The sequence below is a fragment of the Chelonia mydas genome, chromosome 10, assembly GCF_015237465.2.
Source record: "Chelonia mydas isolate rCheMyd1 chromosome 10, rCheMyd1.pri.v2, whole genome shotgun sequence".
Taxonomy (NCBI): domain Eukaryota; kingdom Metazoa; phylum Chordata; order Testudines; family Cheloniidae; genus Chelonia; species Chelonia mydas.
This window is the reverse complement of record NC_051250.2, coordinates 66,982,714-67,001,445: the sequence shown is the minus strand read 5'-3', so window position 1 is coordinate 67,001,445 and position 18,732 is coordinate 66,982,714.

Sequence of the window (18,732 nt, the reverse complement as noted above, 5' to 3'; positions counted from 1 at the left end):
CACAGACTTCCTGTGTAACCTTGGAGAAGTCACATTATCCCTCTGTGCTTCATCAGTAATAACACTTCCCTGCTTTCTGGAGTGTTGTGACATGAAATCCAAAGATGCCTGGGAAGTGTACAAATACTGTGATGATGGGGAACTTATGTGAAGAGAAGCCCTGACTTGCCAAGGCTTTGCCTGGTAGCTGAAGTCTCAGTCCAACTGACTGGGATTCTCTTCTGGTGAACTGCAGGTGGTCTGCCAGAGGGACAAGCTACTTCCCTATCAGAGTTGCTTGCTCTACTCCTGAGGCAGTTTCAGCTGTAACTGTGCCCCTCCCACTATCTGAGCCTTTGTCAGCATTGAGTGGGATGGGAGACTTGAAGCCCAACTTGCTGGAGACCTAGATTCTGCATTTCAGCTGTGGTGGCAGCTGCTCTTTGCAGAATAAGAAAAGGGAAGTAGTTGATGCATCTGAGCATCTCCCTTGACTTTTTTTTGAAGGAGGTAAATGGGAAATAGTATGGAAATAAATTTTGTATTTAATTGTAAAATTGAAAGTATGCCTGCCCCGAGGTAGCATAAAAATGTATCTGTGTATGAACTGTGGGGCTTGCAGTGGCTGCATTTTTCTATCTAGAGGGGAGACAAAAGAACATGAGATGTATCAGGGACAAAATGTTATAAAAAAGGAGCTCTGGGGGGAAAAAAACACTCAAGTGCATCTGGGACCATGCTAACAGATTTTTAACCCCTCCTCTGAAGCGGGAAACCTGCCACCCACTATCAACACAAAATAGGCTGACTAATACTTTAAAAAAACCACTGGTCAACGCAGTCAACTCCCTTCCTGTGTTTCTCCTCAGTCTGAGCCCAAAAGCTCCTGATGAGCAACTGTTTATCTGCCCCCAGCCCCTCACGTGGGGAGTTCCATAAGGCTTAGTCCTCTCCAACACCTATATGAAGCCACTACAGGGATTATGAGAAAACAGCAGCTCTACGCCTCAAAACAAATGCAACAGCACCATCTTTGTTACCTCCGTGCTCAGCAATATGAGTGTTTGATTGAAGAGCAGTTGGCTGAAACTGAACGCAGGGATGTTAGAAATGATGCTGGCATGAAAAGAGAACTCCACCACCATAACATCAGCATCTTTCCTGAGGTCTGCTCTTTGATTCTCAAAATGCCTCAGGGTTCTTAGAGATTCCTTACCGCTATTAGATAACCACATAGCTGTAGCTCTCAAAGATGCCTTCGTCCAACTATGACAGGCCAGGAAACTAAGCTCCATCCTATCAGATTTGGACTCTGCCACAGTGACCAGGCATGCGTGGCCTCTAGGCTTGATTATTGCAACACATTCTACCTAGAAATTAACACACCAACTCTGACAAAGCTCCAGTTGGTTCTGAATGACGTAGTCTGCCTACTTAGCAAACAGGTAACCATGCATGGCACTGAAATCTTTCCACGGAAGATTAGAACTGAAACTCTGAATTCGATTCAATCTTCAAAGCCTTCCATAGGCTTGTCCTAAACCACCTGAAATATTGCCCCTCTCCCTGCAACAATGGCCTCCCCCGATAGCTACATTCCTCAGGAACAATCAAGCAGTCAATCACAAGGCTGATATTCGTGAGCATGGTAAACACTGCTTTTCTCAGCAGCTGGACTACAACTGTGGCATTCACGTCTGCAAGGGATTAGATTGGACCATGAATTTCATCACCTTCAGAACAAACAATAAAACTAATTTCTTCATTTTAGCTTTCCTTGTTTTTTTTTTTAAATATTCTTATAAATAAGGGGTAGGAGAGAAAGAACAAGAAGCTGGAATCCTTAACTGAGAATTTGCGAGGTATATACATACCACAGTAATGCGTGCTAAAGAGAGCTCTATCTCAGCATATACGACACTTTCCTGTTGGGAGAGGAATATTGGAGTCTATCCTGCTAGTTTTGTGTCTGCCAAACAGAGTGAACTTAAACAATTATTAGAAACAGACCCTAACCAGACATCATCATTCACAGCTGAGATCTTTATAATCCTTAAGAGGCAGCTTTACCAGTTGATCCAAATGGGAATTTCCTTTCAGCCAAGTCAGTACTGGAACAGGAACTAAGCTAAGCTTATTTAAGGCTACACATCCAATTCACTTCTACAGTACCACGCAAGGAAAGATTTTTAGTTTAACCATCCCACCATTACTGCAGCTAATGATTTAATCTATCTGGAAATAGCAAATCTATCACAAGCCAGAATGCAGCAATTCCATATTAGCCTCAGGGAACACAACTACTACGTGTGCAACAGCAAGTGAAGCAAGTTGTGAGCCTTTGATTACATTTGTGTGGAAAGTCTTCTCAAGTGAAACAAATATTCCAGTAACCCTGAAGGTTTGGACACAGGTATACTAGAGCCAGTGCAGTGTGCCATCTTCTTTGGTACAAACCAGTGACCCATATATTTTTTATTCACCCTAACAGATATGTATCTCTTTTTAAAAAAATGTTTAAATTGGATTTTTAAACATAAATTCAATATATTTTTCTTTAAGAAAATAAACCTAATTAAAATTACATTAAGTTATGACAATTTATGTTCGGTCTAATCTAAAGGCATGTCTACACTTACCTCCGGAGAGATCGATCCAGCAAGGGTCGATTTATCGTGTCTAGTGAAGATGTGATAAATCAACCACCAAGTGCTCTCCCATCGACTCCGGTACTCTACTGGAGCGAGAAGTGTAGGTGGAGTCAATGGGGGAGCATCAGCAGTTGACCTACTGCAGTGAAGACACCGCAGTAAATAGAACTAAGTAAGTTTACTTCAGCTACGTTATTCACGTAGCTGAAGTTGTGTAACTTAGATCGATTTGCCCCCATCCCCCAGTGTAGATCAGGCCTAATACTACATTAAATAAAAATAGTAATTTTAAGCAGTACATTTGCTCCCAAAGTTTCAATGAAAGTCAAACCACTGAACGGGTAGAAGTGACTGGCTAAGTTCCTGAAACCCAAGTTTGAAGTGCTAAACCAGCTTTTGACAGTGGTTGTCTCTTCTGAAGGTACGTATAGAATTTTTTCTTCATTTCCTTTTATTTAACTAGTTCAGTTCAATGACTAGTTCATTCAAAGCAGAAAAACCAATTGGGAATAGAAAAAACAGGAAAGCTTATTTCCCACTTCCAATTTAAGAATAAAAACTTCATGGGAACGAACGAGATCTACTAGTTCTAAAAATCTTGAAGATCAAGGGAACCAGAAACAAGCTACAGATAATAATACTTCCTTTGTTTAATAAAATCAGTTTTAAATGCAAAAACATGTTTTAATAAACTGTCTTTCCTTATGCATCCAGAACATTTAAGGTAGTTTTTGTTAACTGTAGTAAAGTCTATTTTGTGCATTTTAATTGAATTCCAATTTCCATCCAAATATAGCTCAATACAAGTCATGGATAAAAATTAGTCATTGTCAAGTTGCAAAAAAGATATGCATCATTCACCATTTTCTAACAAAATAAAATAACAAAATATAAAAATTAAAAATATGAATAAATTTATGTTAAGCTCTTTTAATTGTTTTAGTACATGTACAGCTATAGTATAATCCCCTGATTAGCAAAAAAGTCAAATATTGTATAAAGACTATATTTTTATTGTAAACCAACATGTTTTAATGGTACCTACCATTGAGAATCAACTCTTCTTTAGAAAACAAAAACAAACAAACAAAACATAAACATTACAAATGCAAAACAAAATTAAAATCAATTATTTAAAACCATTCCGTTCTGATATCTGTTTTTTGGGCCAACGGATCTACTACATAAAAGAAATGTTTTTGTATGACAACCACTGCAGTAGAGATTCATTCAGAATCAAACCAATTCTCCTCACTCATGATGCAACCCCAGGCTCTTTCCTGGAGTTTAGTTCTCCTGAAGTAACCTCTGCTTCATTATTATTCCTGCCTAAAAACAGATCAAATTCTACACTCAGAGACATGTACTCAACTCTTGATTTCAATTCACTAATGAGCATATCTGAAAGAAGTATATGGCTGAAGAATCTGACCTCTAATTTGGAGGTGGGGGGGAACACAACACAGAAATGTATCTTGGAGTTACAATGAACATAGGCACAGACAAAGGAAACTGCTTCCCAACACAGGAGAGCAATGAGAGTTTGTTCCTAGTCCTAAAATGACCAGACCAACAGCATGCTGGGAAACAGGACAAACAGTTCCACATAAATGAGCATAATAGGGATAATCTGGGGTTTTAATCTCCATTACCTGAAAACCTTGAGAGATGTGACATTGGTAGCCTAAGAATAGGCTTACAAACTAGGATCTTTGAATTTAACCCCACTTTCTCCTTGAGTTTCTCTGCATGCACCACTTAGAACAAGATTTTCAAGCTTTATTATATAATGTTAAGCACCTAAATTCATAACAAGGCACTGTAAGACGGAAGAGTTGTCACCCTGCTCTGAACAAAGTATACACACTCTGTAAAGTCCAAACTTGCTCCCTTTTTAGGGTTTAGTTTTATGGGTAATTTACAGAACAATAAAAGAAACTTTAGCCAAAGCTTCTTTTCCCCTAAGCTTGTCCATTCCTAGAATTTCCCTGTAGGATTTTTTTTTGGTCCCTTCCCCCGAGTTCCCTCTACTTTGAGATACAATCCAGTTCCCTTCTAAAACTCCTAGATTGGAGCCAACTAGACAGACTTGGCTGAATATCAGTCATGCAGCAAAAAAAATACCTCAGCATCTGTATGTCGGGTTCAAGCACTAAATGTCAGACTGACTCAACTGAAGAACCTTACATCCTCCAGCAGGGTCCTAGAATCTGACACCCCGGTATAGCATTGAAGCGATGGAGGGAGGGGAACTGGAGTGAGCTGGGGTGGGTCCTCAAGGATTGCATTAGAGGATCAAGTCTGATGCATTCTTGTTTTTCTGTCCAAGTAGCCAATGTATAACATCCTTAAACCTGATGTTGGAGGTGCAGGGTGCGGCCAGTGCTTCATGATATACAGGCCAAAACAAGAAGGAACGATTTTGTCTAAAAATGCGTAGCAAACCTCAGCCCTTAACTGACCACAGGAAAATAGGTCCTGAAAGACTATAAACTGGAAGAAAAACAAATTCTATAATGTACTGATTTCTCATATGAAATGAAGAGTTGGGAGGTAAAGTAAAAAATAAACAGACACCACACTGTACCTGGAACCATAATATTTCAATAAGACATGGACTGTTGTACACAGTCACATTAGAGCAATTTCCATACTTGCCAGACACAAAGGGTGTGATTCTGAAAAGTTCCAAAAGGCGTAGGAGCCTGAGAATTAATTCTATCTACGCCTTGATCTTAGGTCCCTGTATGAAGCACAGTATGAAGAGAGACACTGCAGTTAAAGAGTTATTAGGATATACATGTAGCATGAATAATAAAAATGAACTTCAATCAAACTCTTCTTCCATCACTATAGTATTTCCAAATCTTTATTCAGGCCACCAGTAGCAAAAGGGCATGGCGGGATCTATCAGTTCAAATCCATTTCTAATAGCTTCTTCATCCTTGGATATTTTGTTATTATTAAATACATCTCTGAATGGAATACAAGATCAGTTTCACAAAATGTAACAAGATCCAACTCATGTAGCTTGGTAAATCTGTCAACATTATTACACTCTACTTTCCCCCTGCAGATGCAACTCTACAATGGTGGCTGCCATAAAATTAATTGTTCCTTTAATGAAGACCAATTTAATGCAATAAAACATGAAAAAGGTCTCAATTGATTTTTTTCTCCTAGCAACCTGGACCATAATCCCTGTCACTTGATGAAAGTGCAGACTCTTCAAAAATAATTGTTCCATGCCCAATTTAAAAGCTTCTGCACGACCCTAATTTGATCTTCTTTCTCCCAATTAGAAGAAACTCATACTAAAGCAAATGACTATTTCAAGACAACCTTGACAGCAGTGACATTAAAACATCTTTTAAAGCAATAAAAAAATGTCTTGGATACTCATAGCAACGTTTTAAAATCAAAGAACAAAATGTTTGAATTTCAGGCTTTATGCAGAAAACTGGCCTCAGAACAACTGCTAAATGAATTGATATTATCCTGCATTGCTCTGCATAATTATATGTTAACATTTATTTCATACACTGGAAGCATTTAGTACAAAGTAATCACCTTTATGGTAACAAATCTATAATCTCTAATTATTTTCCCTTTTTTAATTTGGTTAAATTAAATATCCAAGACTACCTAATTATTTGTAGTTTTGCAGTGTTGAATCTTAAGTGATCATTATAGACCTGCAACAATATTAACCACACACATGCACTCACACACAGGACCTACAGGTACAGATGTATGTGATCACATTCTAACAATTAGTCCAAGGGTTGAATGGCATACAGCCTTATTGTTAAATAGAACCTCCCCACCCCTTTTTTTTTCTTTTGGTTTAAGATAAATCTTTGCATTATAGGAATTATTTATGAAAAAAGTAAAGCAATTGATGTTAAAAAAATCAATGTTTCATTTATGATGCATGTAATACTTCGGTAGATAATGACTTAATGGAAGGAAATGGATCACACCAGGATAGTCTAAAGTCAAATGATGTAATAAATAATAGATTTTTTTTGTAAGTTAATCATAGAATATACGTGGGTGACTCTTTAGGTCATATTGTGCATCTACATTTAAGACAAGATTGTGCCCAGTCACTTCATGGGAGCACAAAATAGTAAAGATTCACTTTCTTGCACTCCCAGGTTGGGAGCAGCCCTTGGATTCAGGGTCCACTAGGGAATTTTACAAAAAAAAGTTTCCCACTGGCGACTGGTGCACCAGTTATAGACCTGTGTAAAATTTTGTAGAATTGACAAGACTTTTGAGTGCAGAGACCATTGGAGATTAGTGTTGTAGTTGGTACTAACCCCTGGGTGGGGTGCCTAGCACGCTCTACCTCTTCACACTGTATCCCTCACTTAGCCAAGCACAAAGGTGTTTAGACTCTGCACCCTTGGTAAAAGTGACATTAGCTACCTTCATCCTATACTCACCAAGGCTCCTGTAGCGGCAACATGCCCCCACACAGCACTCCTTGATGGGGCTGTGCAGCAGAATAGCTTGCACATGAGGGCACATTCAGTGCTGTCATATTTCTGAAATATTTTTTTAAATTTAAGTAGAGATAGACGGGTTTTTGTCCATATTGTTAATGGCGTACTACTTTATCAAAACGCTGTGTGGGTGCATCAGAGGCAGCATGCACCCTATGATCAGTTATACTGAGATTCTATTGTGTGTTTTGAGATTGCCAGATTTTACATCTCTAGGTTGCGGCTTTTGGGCTCTACTCTTTGCCTCTAAAAGGGATTGTTTGGAAGTTGCTGCCTCTCTTTTTGCCATAAGTTGACACACTTCCAGTTACCTACTCTTTTCACACGGTTTTGATCCAGCTACAGTTTGCTGAGAACATTTTCTATGTTTAAGTGTTTTTATTTACCATCAGGGTTTTTACGGCTTTAGGGCACAAGCTAGCACCCATTGAAATCAATGGAAAGACTCCCACTGGGTTCAATGGCTAGTGAGTGTGAGCTGGCGTGCGGTTGGCCATGGTGGATTCACCAATGTGTGTAATATTTACCAAGGGTATCTGCTGATGCAGGGAAGGTTCTATCCAATTTGGGAGTTTCACAGCTCATGATAGGGAGGTCCAGCTGTCCTACTGGACAGCCTGCCAAGAAGCAGGTTGGTTGGTTTCCAAAACAGACTGCCAGGTCAGGAATGTGAACTCTCCTATTTGCACTTGTTAAGGGTAGCTAATGATTCCTTTGGCTACACAGACTTCTCAGTGTGCTAAAGCTCTAACAGAATTTTGGTACTGTTTCATGTCAATTTGTGGCGTGCATTGAAAAAAACAATTGAAAAATCAATAACATTTCCCAAACGGGAAATTTTGTTTGCCAAATAGCTTCCGTTTACAAATCTAGAAGATCAAGTTCAAACACATTAGCTATTAGCACTGAATGACAAAACTTATAATCAAATCCTTAGTTTGTTTTCATAGTTTCCTTTTCCTTCTTACTACTTAGAAAGCCACCAATTATTTCCTGTTACGTTGTGTTCGTGTTTTCGTTTATAGTCTTTCAAGCTGTTGTCAGTGTGATCGTAGCATAGCTTGTAACTTTTTAAGTGAAGATTTACAGTAATTCCCCTTGGCTTAAATAAAAGTACTTAAAATTATCCAGGAGTTAAAAGGTCTGTCAGACAAAATTGCCCTGACATGTTTATACTACAATCCACTGTAGCATATTTTGACATTAGAATGAGATATAGCGTTATCTGCAGCTGATGTTCCTTCAGTAGTATCAATCTTACCACAGAAAACACAAGTGAAAGGACTTTGACAGTACACTGACTCAGCTCTTTTGAAATTGGCTATCTAAAGAGTTTGGCTGGCGATGACCATTATTCGTTCACATGACATCAACAGGTTGCCTGCAATGTTCAGACAAACCTAAAGCTTTGTTTGTTGATGACATTGTATTTTTATATTTAAAGAAATCTTCAGAACACTCCAAGAAGTGTCAGGTAATATAAGGGGGGAAAAAAGGTAAGTGATTTCTTTTATATTATCCATACTAAATTAGTCACAATTTGCATTTATCATATGGGGATGTCATTATTATTCCTCAAACAAAACCATACACGTTGTGCTCATTTGGACTTTGGGGGAACATTATAAAGGATCACAGTTGGAACAGCTGGATAATGAAAAACTAGACTTTCCTAACAGTGCAGTTTAACTGAGAAACTAAACTATAAATTGGCTAAATATTATTAAAAGGAATAAAAGACCATTTGCAATACTGATTTTTCCAACAAAAAGTTTTGCTAGGAATTCAATACATCCACATCGACACAGGAGATAGCAAAAGGAAATCTGCATGTTCACAAAACCTTCACTCTATGACAGATTTTTTTTTCTAGCAATGAAGTCGAGTGACACAATTCAAAGTCTTCAGCCATATATTTGTGATTCCATGGTATGCTGGAGGGGCCTGTGGGGAAAGTATTTGATGGCTAGTATTTCTCTAAACAAACTGCAGCACATCAGAAACAAACTTACTTTCCCCTCCCCCGGAATGTACTATTATAGTCTGGGAGGAGTGCTCCAGTTAAATTCAGACATGGAATATTTTCATAAATATTGCATTTCCATTAACTTCAAATCACTGCAGCCAAAGGGGGAAACCAATCCAAACCAAAAAAGCCAGCTAGATGATACAATAGGGAACACTTTAGAATGTTTCCTGAAAGCAGTTATAAAAATGAATACATTGGTCCACAGTCCTCAAGCACGGATATTTGTCAGTTTTGACTTTATTATGATGATTTCAAAAAAGACAAACTACTTTACAAACCATCGTTATGGTATGACAATAGCTTCTCACAGAAACCGTTCAGCCTGTATTTCTTGCAGGCTGTCTAGTTCAAGTGTTTTGAAACACACTACTCCCCTCTTGCCTCCAGAACTGTACATTCAACTTTAGCTTAGGTCAAAAGTGAGAGAGGCTTAGTGGTTTCAATGTAGTTCCCAAAGGACATTTGAATACAATCTAGTCCAGTTTGGCTGTCTTTTCTCAAGAGAGGACCATGATTGGAGTAATGTGCCTGCAGCTAAGGACAGTCTAATTTGCATGAGATTAGTTTAAAAATCATGGGATTTTGAAAATAAATTGGGGTTCTTATATTGCCTTCTGTTTTTTGAACACTTGGGGTTCACATTTTCAGCCTTTTCCTGATAAGCATAAGGCCTAAAAAAACAAAAAAAACAAACCAAAACAAAAAAACTTACTTTTAACAAAATGAAAACCAAGATTCTGACAATCTCATGACTCCAGGATCTGGATCCTTAAGGAAAACACCAAATATCATGAGACTCGCAATACAACTGCAAGATTCAGCAACTCTGGAGAAGACCTGTATGAACATCTTTGTGAAAGAGATGATGTTCTTGTTTCCTTCGTTTTCTTTAATCTAAAATTAAGTCATTTCAGATAAAGTACATGGGTGCTCTTTGTGATGGGAAAATGTAGCAAGCCCCTTTCAAAAACTATATAATCTTGGAACTCAGTTTAAATTAGAATTCAAGATCCATTCATACCAAAGTAGTGACAACTTAGAAAACTCTTCATATAAGAGGGCCAGCTCTCCAAGATCGCTCATCAATCTAGAGACCATGTTGCTGAACTCATTTGCAAAAGAATACAGCTCAGTAATTGTGAAACACTCCCAAGACACACTGAATACTGCATTCTTAAAACTTTACATCTCATAAAGAAAAGCCAATAGTCCAAATATTGATTCTACAACTTAAGTTTGGAAAACTCTGCTTTATTAATAGTATGCATCACAACTTTATATTAAACTTGTCTCACAGACACACACACACTCCCTTTTGTTATTCCATAACATTCCTGAGCAATGACCACAGCAATTGCTTACATGGAAAAGTAATACATTGCATTACAGAAATAACTGTGTGTGTTTTTAAATTGCCTTTAAAGCAATGTACCTTCTGAACAAACAGTGGGCAAGCAACCAAGTCTCCACCAGCCTGTGCTCTATGGACCTCTAATAATCCATGCACCTCTGTCTTAAAACATTCCAGAAAGTAAATAAGGATAGGGTTTGTTCCACTAAGATCTCCGAGTAGTACCTTCTGCACCCAACTCTCCATGTTCCTGTGTTGAAGGGGGGTGTCAAACATGGTTACCCAGCATGTTCCCAAGCTTTTCCAGGTGAACCAAAACCTGATGGCTTGTCGAGAGCTTGATTTCCCAATGAACCAGAGTCCTGAGTAAAACAAGATTAAAACAAAGATGTTTTGGTCCTGTACAGTGGCAACTGAAAAAGTAAGTTGAGAGGAAGGAGACAGAGGGCTCAGATTTGTGCTTTAACACAGCTCTCTTATTGCTTCCCCAGGGAAAGAGTTTGAGAGACTCTAAAGGTCAAAGCCACCATGGTCTTCATTTTGGCAGAATAAGGCTAGCATGGTCCTGTTTAGTGGGTGTAGCTACACAATGCAAAATGACACACAAGTGAAAGGGAAGGGAAAAGGAAAGAATTTTAGGTCAAACAGCATCCCATTTACTTGATGTAATATACTTTTAAAAGGGTGTGGGCGGGTTGCATGAAGTTCTATACAAATAACAGCCTTTAAGCACAAAGTTCTCACTGCTTGACCATAAAACAAATTCCCGGGGGGCGGGGGAGGGGGGACACAAAAACCAGCACAGCAGCAAATGAGGTTTCCCAGTTTGTGTTAGAAAACCTTTGCACCATCAAGTCAAGTCTCACTCATCGGATGTGAGACTCACTCATTAGCATGCTACCTCACTCACACATATTCCTAAATTTATCTCACTCATTTTGAGTAAATATATAAAGGTTTAAAATATTTTTACTCAGGCACTGAAAGGTGACCAAACCTACAAATACTGTTTGCCCAAAACAGGTTGTATAGAAATTGGAAGAGCAAGGGGATGTTAATCCTGTTGCAAAAGGGAAGTTCCTTTGTGCCGCCAGAGTATTCTACATTAGCGTAGCCAAGTATGCATGTCCGAGACAACCTCTGAACGATGAAATGTTAAAGATGGCAGCATTGTGAACTTTGATATTAGGGAAAACGGCACGATTGAACAGGTTGAGCACTTTGTTGACAAATACCAGCACGTGTTCAGTCTCTACCTAAGATAGAGAAGCTGCAAGAGGAGTTGATTACCAGTTGATGTAGAAATCAGACATCCCACAGTGTGTATGGGATGAGATAGCAATACAAACTGACACAGGTAACACTACTGTGCAATACAGGATGGACACTGTGTGGGCATATCTTAGCAATGTCAAAAGCCCTAGTGGTCTTCTCAAGTTCCAGTCAGGGTTGCCAGTCTTGTCTTAGTTTTACCCCACTCACATGCAGAAGAAGAGAGAGAGAGTGTTCAGTCTTGTTCAAAAGACTAAGACACCATTCAGACCAAAACCTGGACTAGATGGGACAGTCTTCTATTACTCAAGGAAAGCTGGCAAATCCTCAGCTATGTTTCAAGTTTGAGCCACCAAAAGAAGTAAAAAAAAAAAAAAAAAAGCAGGGAAGGGGGCCACATGGCAATATAATAAAGCGTATGAATAAAACATGAAACCAAATTAGATATTAAATGAAATGTGGAATCTGACTTCTTTATCTATGGATTAAGAAAAGGAGTACTTGTGGTATCTATGGATTGTTAGCTTTAAATTAAATTCAATTTTAATTACTTTATTTTTACATCCATTTAATGTATTGTTTGGTTGTGTTTTATTTTTTAATTTAAATTATTTTATTTTGCATTTATTTTGGAATCTAATTACTTTATTTTGGTTTGCTGTAAATGTAATATGAACAATAATATGTAAACCAAATAATTTGTCCTGTAAATTGTTTTTCAGATTGATCACTATGGCAATATGATATGCAAAATAAACATGGTTGTATTGATAAAACAGTTTTCTTTTTTATTAGGTTTACATAAACAGTTTATTTTTGAACATTTGTTTTGTTCCATCCACTGATTGTGTGTCTACACCAGGAGTAAACAACTCTGGTCCTCAGGGATCTCCAACCATCCAGGTTTTTGATCCCACCAGCAAATAATTGTTTTTATTAAAATCCACTGGTTTGCATTGCATATAGAATTATCACGTGCCCTAGACTTTAGTACAAATTAGGACATTAAGTGTTTCATATGCAATATTAAGCACTGGACATTTTAAAACAAACTATTCAGTGCTGATTGGATTAAAAACTTGGACTAAAGGACCAAAGATGAGAGCCCCTGACTTAATCAGAGACACCTCAGGAGGTCATCTCATCCAATCCCCTGTTCACAGCAGGACCAACACCAACTAAATCATCCTTAAGCAATGACCTAACCCACCACTTAGAAAGTCTTTGGCCTTGAATCTCACTTGTTGGGGCTGTAAATTTCATGGTTAAGGACAGCCAACCCTTGGCGTCTCTGCATCACTTACAAACCTTGTAGGACATCATTCTAAAGTCCAAGGACCAGCTAACCGTCAACTCCAAGTACATCAGTTCCATTCAAAGTGGGACAATGAACACGAAGAAATCTAGTTAAGATGCTCATGAAGACCATAAGCCAAATTATAGTCCCAAGTACACCAGTGAAAGTCTACTAGAGTTACTTCAAATTTATATTAAGAGCAGAATCTGGCCCCTATAGCTGCATAATCACAGCTAAGAATATGCTAGAACTAACAAGCAGATAAGTGGTTTGTTTCAATAGTTTCAGTAGGAGTTGGCACTGATGGTCTTTTCAGCATTAGGAGTTGATAATGGTTGCAGTTCTTTTCATTGCTGCTGCCAGTCAGCCAAAGCAGTAAGGTGATCTCAGCTCATTGATTTTTCATGCCTACAGCAAAAAAGCTCTTAATAGAGGTAGCCAAGTTGTCAGACTGTATGATATTTCCCTTACAGACCCTTGTATGCAGTGGAACACTAGAAGCATACATTGGCTTGAGCAAAAAGTTACATAAGAAGAAATAATATCGCATATTTTACCTTTCGGAACTCTCATGAAGCAAAAAAAAAAGTTAACCCCTTAGTGCTGTTAGTCCTTGCTACCATTTAATGTAAGTCCTGATATTTTTAAGCAGCTGAATGACCTACAGGAGTACTCATAGTCCTCAAAACTAAACTCCAATGTGAAATTATCCACTAATATGTGAAAGAGAAGAAACATTTTAATTCTAGAACAGCCACTGAAAAAATATTTCACCAAATGAACTCCACGTATGTGTTTCTAAATTGCTTCAGTAAAGAACTGGAAGAATATATCCCGCACTGTTCCAGGTTTCTCAGTGCTTGTCTATACAGTATCTGGAACCAAAATAAGTTACTTTTTTTAAAATCAACTTAAATTATATCAAAGTAGGGCGCACTTTTTCTTGTTAAAAAAAAAGTGTCCATGCACAGATTTGCACCGTAATACCAAGTGTGAATTGCAACCAATTTACTTATTTCCATTCCAGTTACCATGTAGACAAGTCCTTAGAGATGAATAAGAATGAATGCCCCTTTCAACATGGATGCAGGTGAATAGTGAGGTGCCCCAATATTATGTACTGGGGCAAGTGTTTAATTATATTTATTAGTAATGTAAACAGTGATATTAGCAAAGTATGTGGATTATACAACATTTAAATTAGTCAGAACTACAGTAGATTGAGAAAATTCAGGAGAACCTAAATATGCTAGGTGACTGGGCAGCACAACAGATAAAATTCAGTGTAGACAAGTGAAAGGAACAATTTAAATTACTCACTAGCATTGCTGGGTTCTAAGTTAACCAGAGCTACTCAGGATAAAGACCTTAGCATCAGTGTGGACACATCATTGAAAACATCTGCTCAGTGCACAGCAGTGGTCAAAAAAGAGGACAAATTTCTTCCTCTACCCAAATGATCATTTTTTCCCCTGGAGCATGGAAACTTACTGTGATCGCAGGGCCAGATTTTAATATTCATGTCTGGGTATAGCTCAGACAACCAGTTCAATGTCTTTGATGTTCCTCAATATCCAGCCTTTCCTCCTGCAGACACTACGTATATTGCAAAACTAGCACATAATATTATACAATTGGTACAGGAGAAGGTCCAAGGTAGAAATGAGAGCTGTAACCTGTGGTGTACATAGTTTAAAAGAGCAATAACTTGATATTTTTAAATTCCTACTTCGTGCCTGATTTAGAAACAGCTGCTATTTTGTTCTCAGATTGCAACTGCTTACACAGAGGAGAGACACACACGATGTTCCTCAATTTCCCTATTTGTAAAGTAGAAGTCATGAAACTTACTCTGCTTTGATCTGTGGATGAACTAGCCAAGCATAAAAGAGCTATGTGTTATCATTGAAATCTCTCTTGAAGCCTTTACTTTTTTTCCCTTCGTTGTTTTTTTCCTTACACTGAATGTACTTACCATAGTGATACCTACTCAGTCCCCTTTGCACCAAGTCAGCATCTGGGCGTAGTCCTAACATAGATACCACCCCAGGGGGAAACCAACCAGTATAGCCACTTCCTACACCACCTTTACTTATATTCTGGTGGCCACAGGGACTGGATGGAATGGAGAGGAATGTGGCCAGAACATGGTGTGCTGTGGCTATCCTCAACTGGCATTCAGCCCTTGGGGAACCACTGCCAGATGGAGCAGATTAGCTTTTCTAACCTGTGCCAGGGATGGATAGAGAGTGTAGCAGCTTTATCAGCTCCCTTTCACCCCTCTCTCCCGACTGTGCTGAGCAGAGATCACAGCCTAAGATATTAACATAAAACAAAAGTAATTCAGACTGAAAGCAGATAGTTGAGTATGGAAAAATGACAGTCTAGAAGGGGGCGCACGGATACAGCTATGCCCTGGGAAGCTTTGTTCACTGTGCCCGCCTGTACTATGCCTGGCTATAGCCCATGCAATAAAGGTCCTCAGCTGCATAAACAAAAACATTTTTTAAAAGGCTGAATCTCGTTACTGATTTCAAGGTTCATTGACCATTGCAATGTGTACCATGCAAATAGAAGGTGTGGATAACTGAGGATCAGAACACAGGAGACTAAGTTTTAAATGGAACCATTAAAACAGATTGCAGTTTAAATGGCTTGTCAACATATTTTAAGTCAATTTGAAATTCCCACACACAAAAAATATCTGAAGAAGAAAGACATATTTTAGACCAACAATAGGACAAACCACCTCAAGTAATTGCTGTGGGTGGTTCAAAAGTAATGTAATGTAGACATTTTGGCACTCACCCCACTCCTCCAATCTTGTTTCTAGCTTATTAAAAAGTCTGGGTGCCAGATGCTAACTGCCTCCAGAAATACTTAACCCTGTTGGTATTAGGAATAGAAAGGACAAAGGAAAGTGTCCACGTTCCTTAAGATACCAACTGGAGATTCAGCCCCCAGACACCTATACATAATAAGCTTCGTTTTTCACTAGACTGCTTTTTATGAAATATCTCATAAAGGGAATAACATTTTCCAGTTTTATTACATGACAAGGTTGTCTTTGATGGCAGAAGACTGGACTCAGTGACCCAGGAGATCTCTTCCAAATCCAGGTCCCAAAGTAGTTAAAAAAAACAACAAACACACACACCACTCAATACTCAGACATTAGAAAAGGAGATCTCACCAATCAATCCCCTGATTATTTGTAACCCTTCTTGAGTCAAGGAAGGAGGGTACGGTTACCAACTTTACCAACTGGTTACCAAAATCGCACAAACCCGAACACACTTGCCCCGTCCCGTACCCCACTTCCCAGAAGCCATGCCTCTGCTCTGACCCTTCTCCAAGGCCCCACCCCCTGCTCACTCCATCCCCCCTCCATCCATCACTCGCTCTCCCCCACACTCACTCACTGGGGCAGGGGGTTAGGGTGCAGGAGGTGGTGAGGGCTTGGGGTGCAGGCTCCAGGGTGGGGCCAAAATTGAGGGGTTCAAGGTGTGGGAGGGGGTTCTAGGCTGGGGCAGGGGACTGGGGTGTGGGAGGAGGTGAGGGCTCCAGCTGGGGGCCTGGGCTCTGGGGTGGGGCTGGGGCCGAGGGGTTCGGCATGCAGGAGGGGGCTCAGGGTGCCAGCTCTGGGAGGGCGTTTGGGTGCTGAAGGGGGATCAGGGCTGGGGCAGTGGGTTGGGGTGCGGGAGGGGGGTTCAGGGGCTGGGAGGAAGTTTGGGTGTGGGAGTGGGCTCAGGGCTGGGGCAGGGGGTTGGGGTGAGGGATGTGGGCTCCGGCCAGGTGGTGCTTACCTCAAGCAGCTCCCGGAAGCGACCAGCATGTCCCTCTGGCTCCTAGGCTCAGGGGTGGCCAGATGGCTTTGCGTGCTGCCCCTGCCTGCAAGCACTGCCCTGGGTTCCTGGCCAATGGGAGCTGCGGAGTCAGCACTCGGGGCAGGGGCAGCACGCAGAGACTCCCTGGCCACCCCTAAGCCTAGGAGCCAGACATGCCGGCCGCTTTCGGGAGCCACGCAGAGCCAGGGCGGGTAGGGAGCCTGACTTAGCCCTGCTGCGCTGCCAACCAGACTTTTAATGGCCTATTAAAATCTCCCAGATTACTTTCAATAGCCACCGGGAGATCAATGCTGATTCCGGTAGACCCACAGCCAATCCGGGAGGGTTGGCAACCCTAAGAGGGAGCTGTGTTGAAGAGTTAACTGTGATATAATTTTAAACAACAACTGAGGTAGTCAAATGATATAAATTGTTCACTTTGGGTTAGTACTGTCTAACCCACCAAAATCAAACCCATAGCTTTAGCCCCCTTCCAGCCTGGTTTTTTAAGTCCCTGATTTCAGACACTAGACAAGGTACTAAACACATTTCAGTTGGAATGATTAATGTGGAAAATTTACACCTCACCTAGTGAGACAGAGAACTTTACAGGCTGCTTTGCATTAGAGCTGTGTGGACAGGTTGGCATTTTCTGCTCTTGGATTTGCTCAGCATCAGTGCATGGAAAATCTACCTTGTCTTTCAAAAATCCACCTTGTCTTTCAAAATCTGAAACCCTCCTGTTAATACCACTTAATATTAAGCAATGAGAGGTTGGAGAAAGGAGGAAGTGCTATATTCTTCAACCTTTTGATAAGAATCACAGAAAAGTGATGTAATATTTTGATGGTTTGGTGGGTCCTTGACATTTGGAAAAAGACAAGCAACGTTATTTCCAGAGAGTCCATCTGCTCTTTAAATATCAGGCGGCTTCCTTCCTCATAAATACAGTGAATAGAAGCACAAGACATTTTGTTCTTTATCTAAATAGCCTCATGCTGGATGTTCAATCCAAGGGAACATGTAGTGCTACAGGTCCATTGTCACTCAGCTTCATTGCCTCACTCTCCTAATAAAGACGCAGTCCAATGCATTGAGCAGTGTACTAGCATCATTGAGTTCTAAACCTGCCACTTGGGCAAGTCACTTAGCTTGGAGGTTGTTGAGACACCAGTTATCACAGACTTGATTAGGAAATGCATGTGGATTTGGGTGTGTCATTATCTAGTCACCTCTTCCACAGCTGCACCTCTTTGTGCAAAGTGTTCGAGATCAGATTTTGGCTGCACAAGTCAGCAGTGCACGACTACTGTGCTTTGTTTTTCAGGATGTACCCCATCATCCACAACAGCAATTGAGAGGCTTCAGGAGGCCAGCACGAGAAAAACACAGAAATGGTGTGAAGATGTGTCAGAAGCCAAAGCCAAAGCTAAAGCACCCTCTGGAAATTCATATTTGGTGCAATTCTGAAAGGATGTGGTTGTAACGTTTAATTTTGATAGCACTCAGTCTGCTTTAGGTACAAGAAAAGCAAGCAGCTAATTTGAGCCCTATTCTTCTGGGGGCTTTGCATTTCACACATGCTTTGCAATTCAGAAATCTGACCTAACCTCCTCTCCAGCAGAAGGATCAGAGAGGAGGAAAACAAGTCCCCTCCATGCCCACTCCACTAAATGCAGTAATGGAAGAGAAAGCAACTCATACTCTGATGATCTCTCCAAGGGATTGGAGCACTGTAAATTTTGTAAGACTGTTTCTAAATAGCACTGTAAAGTAGAAATGGAAGCACTTGTATCTACAATTAGAGTCCTCTGG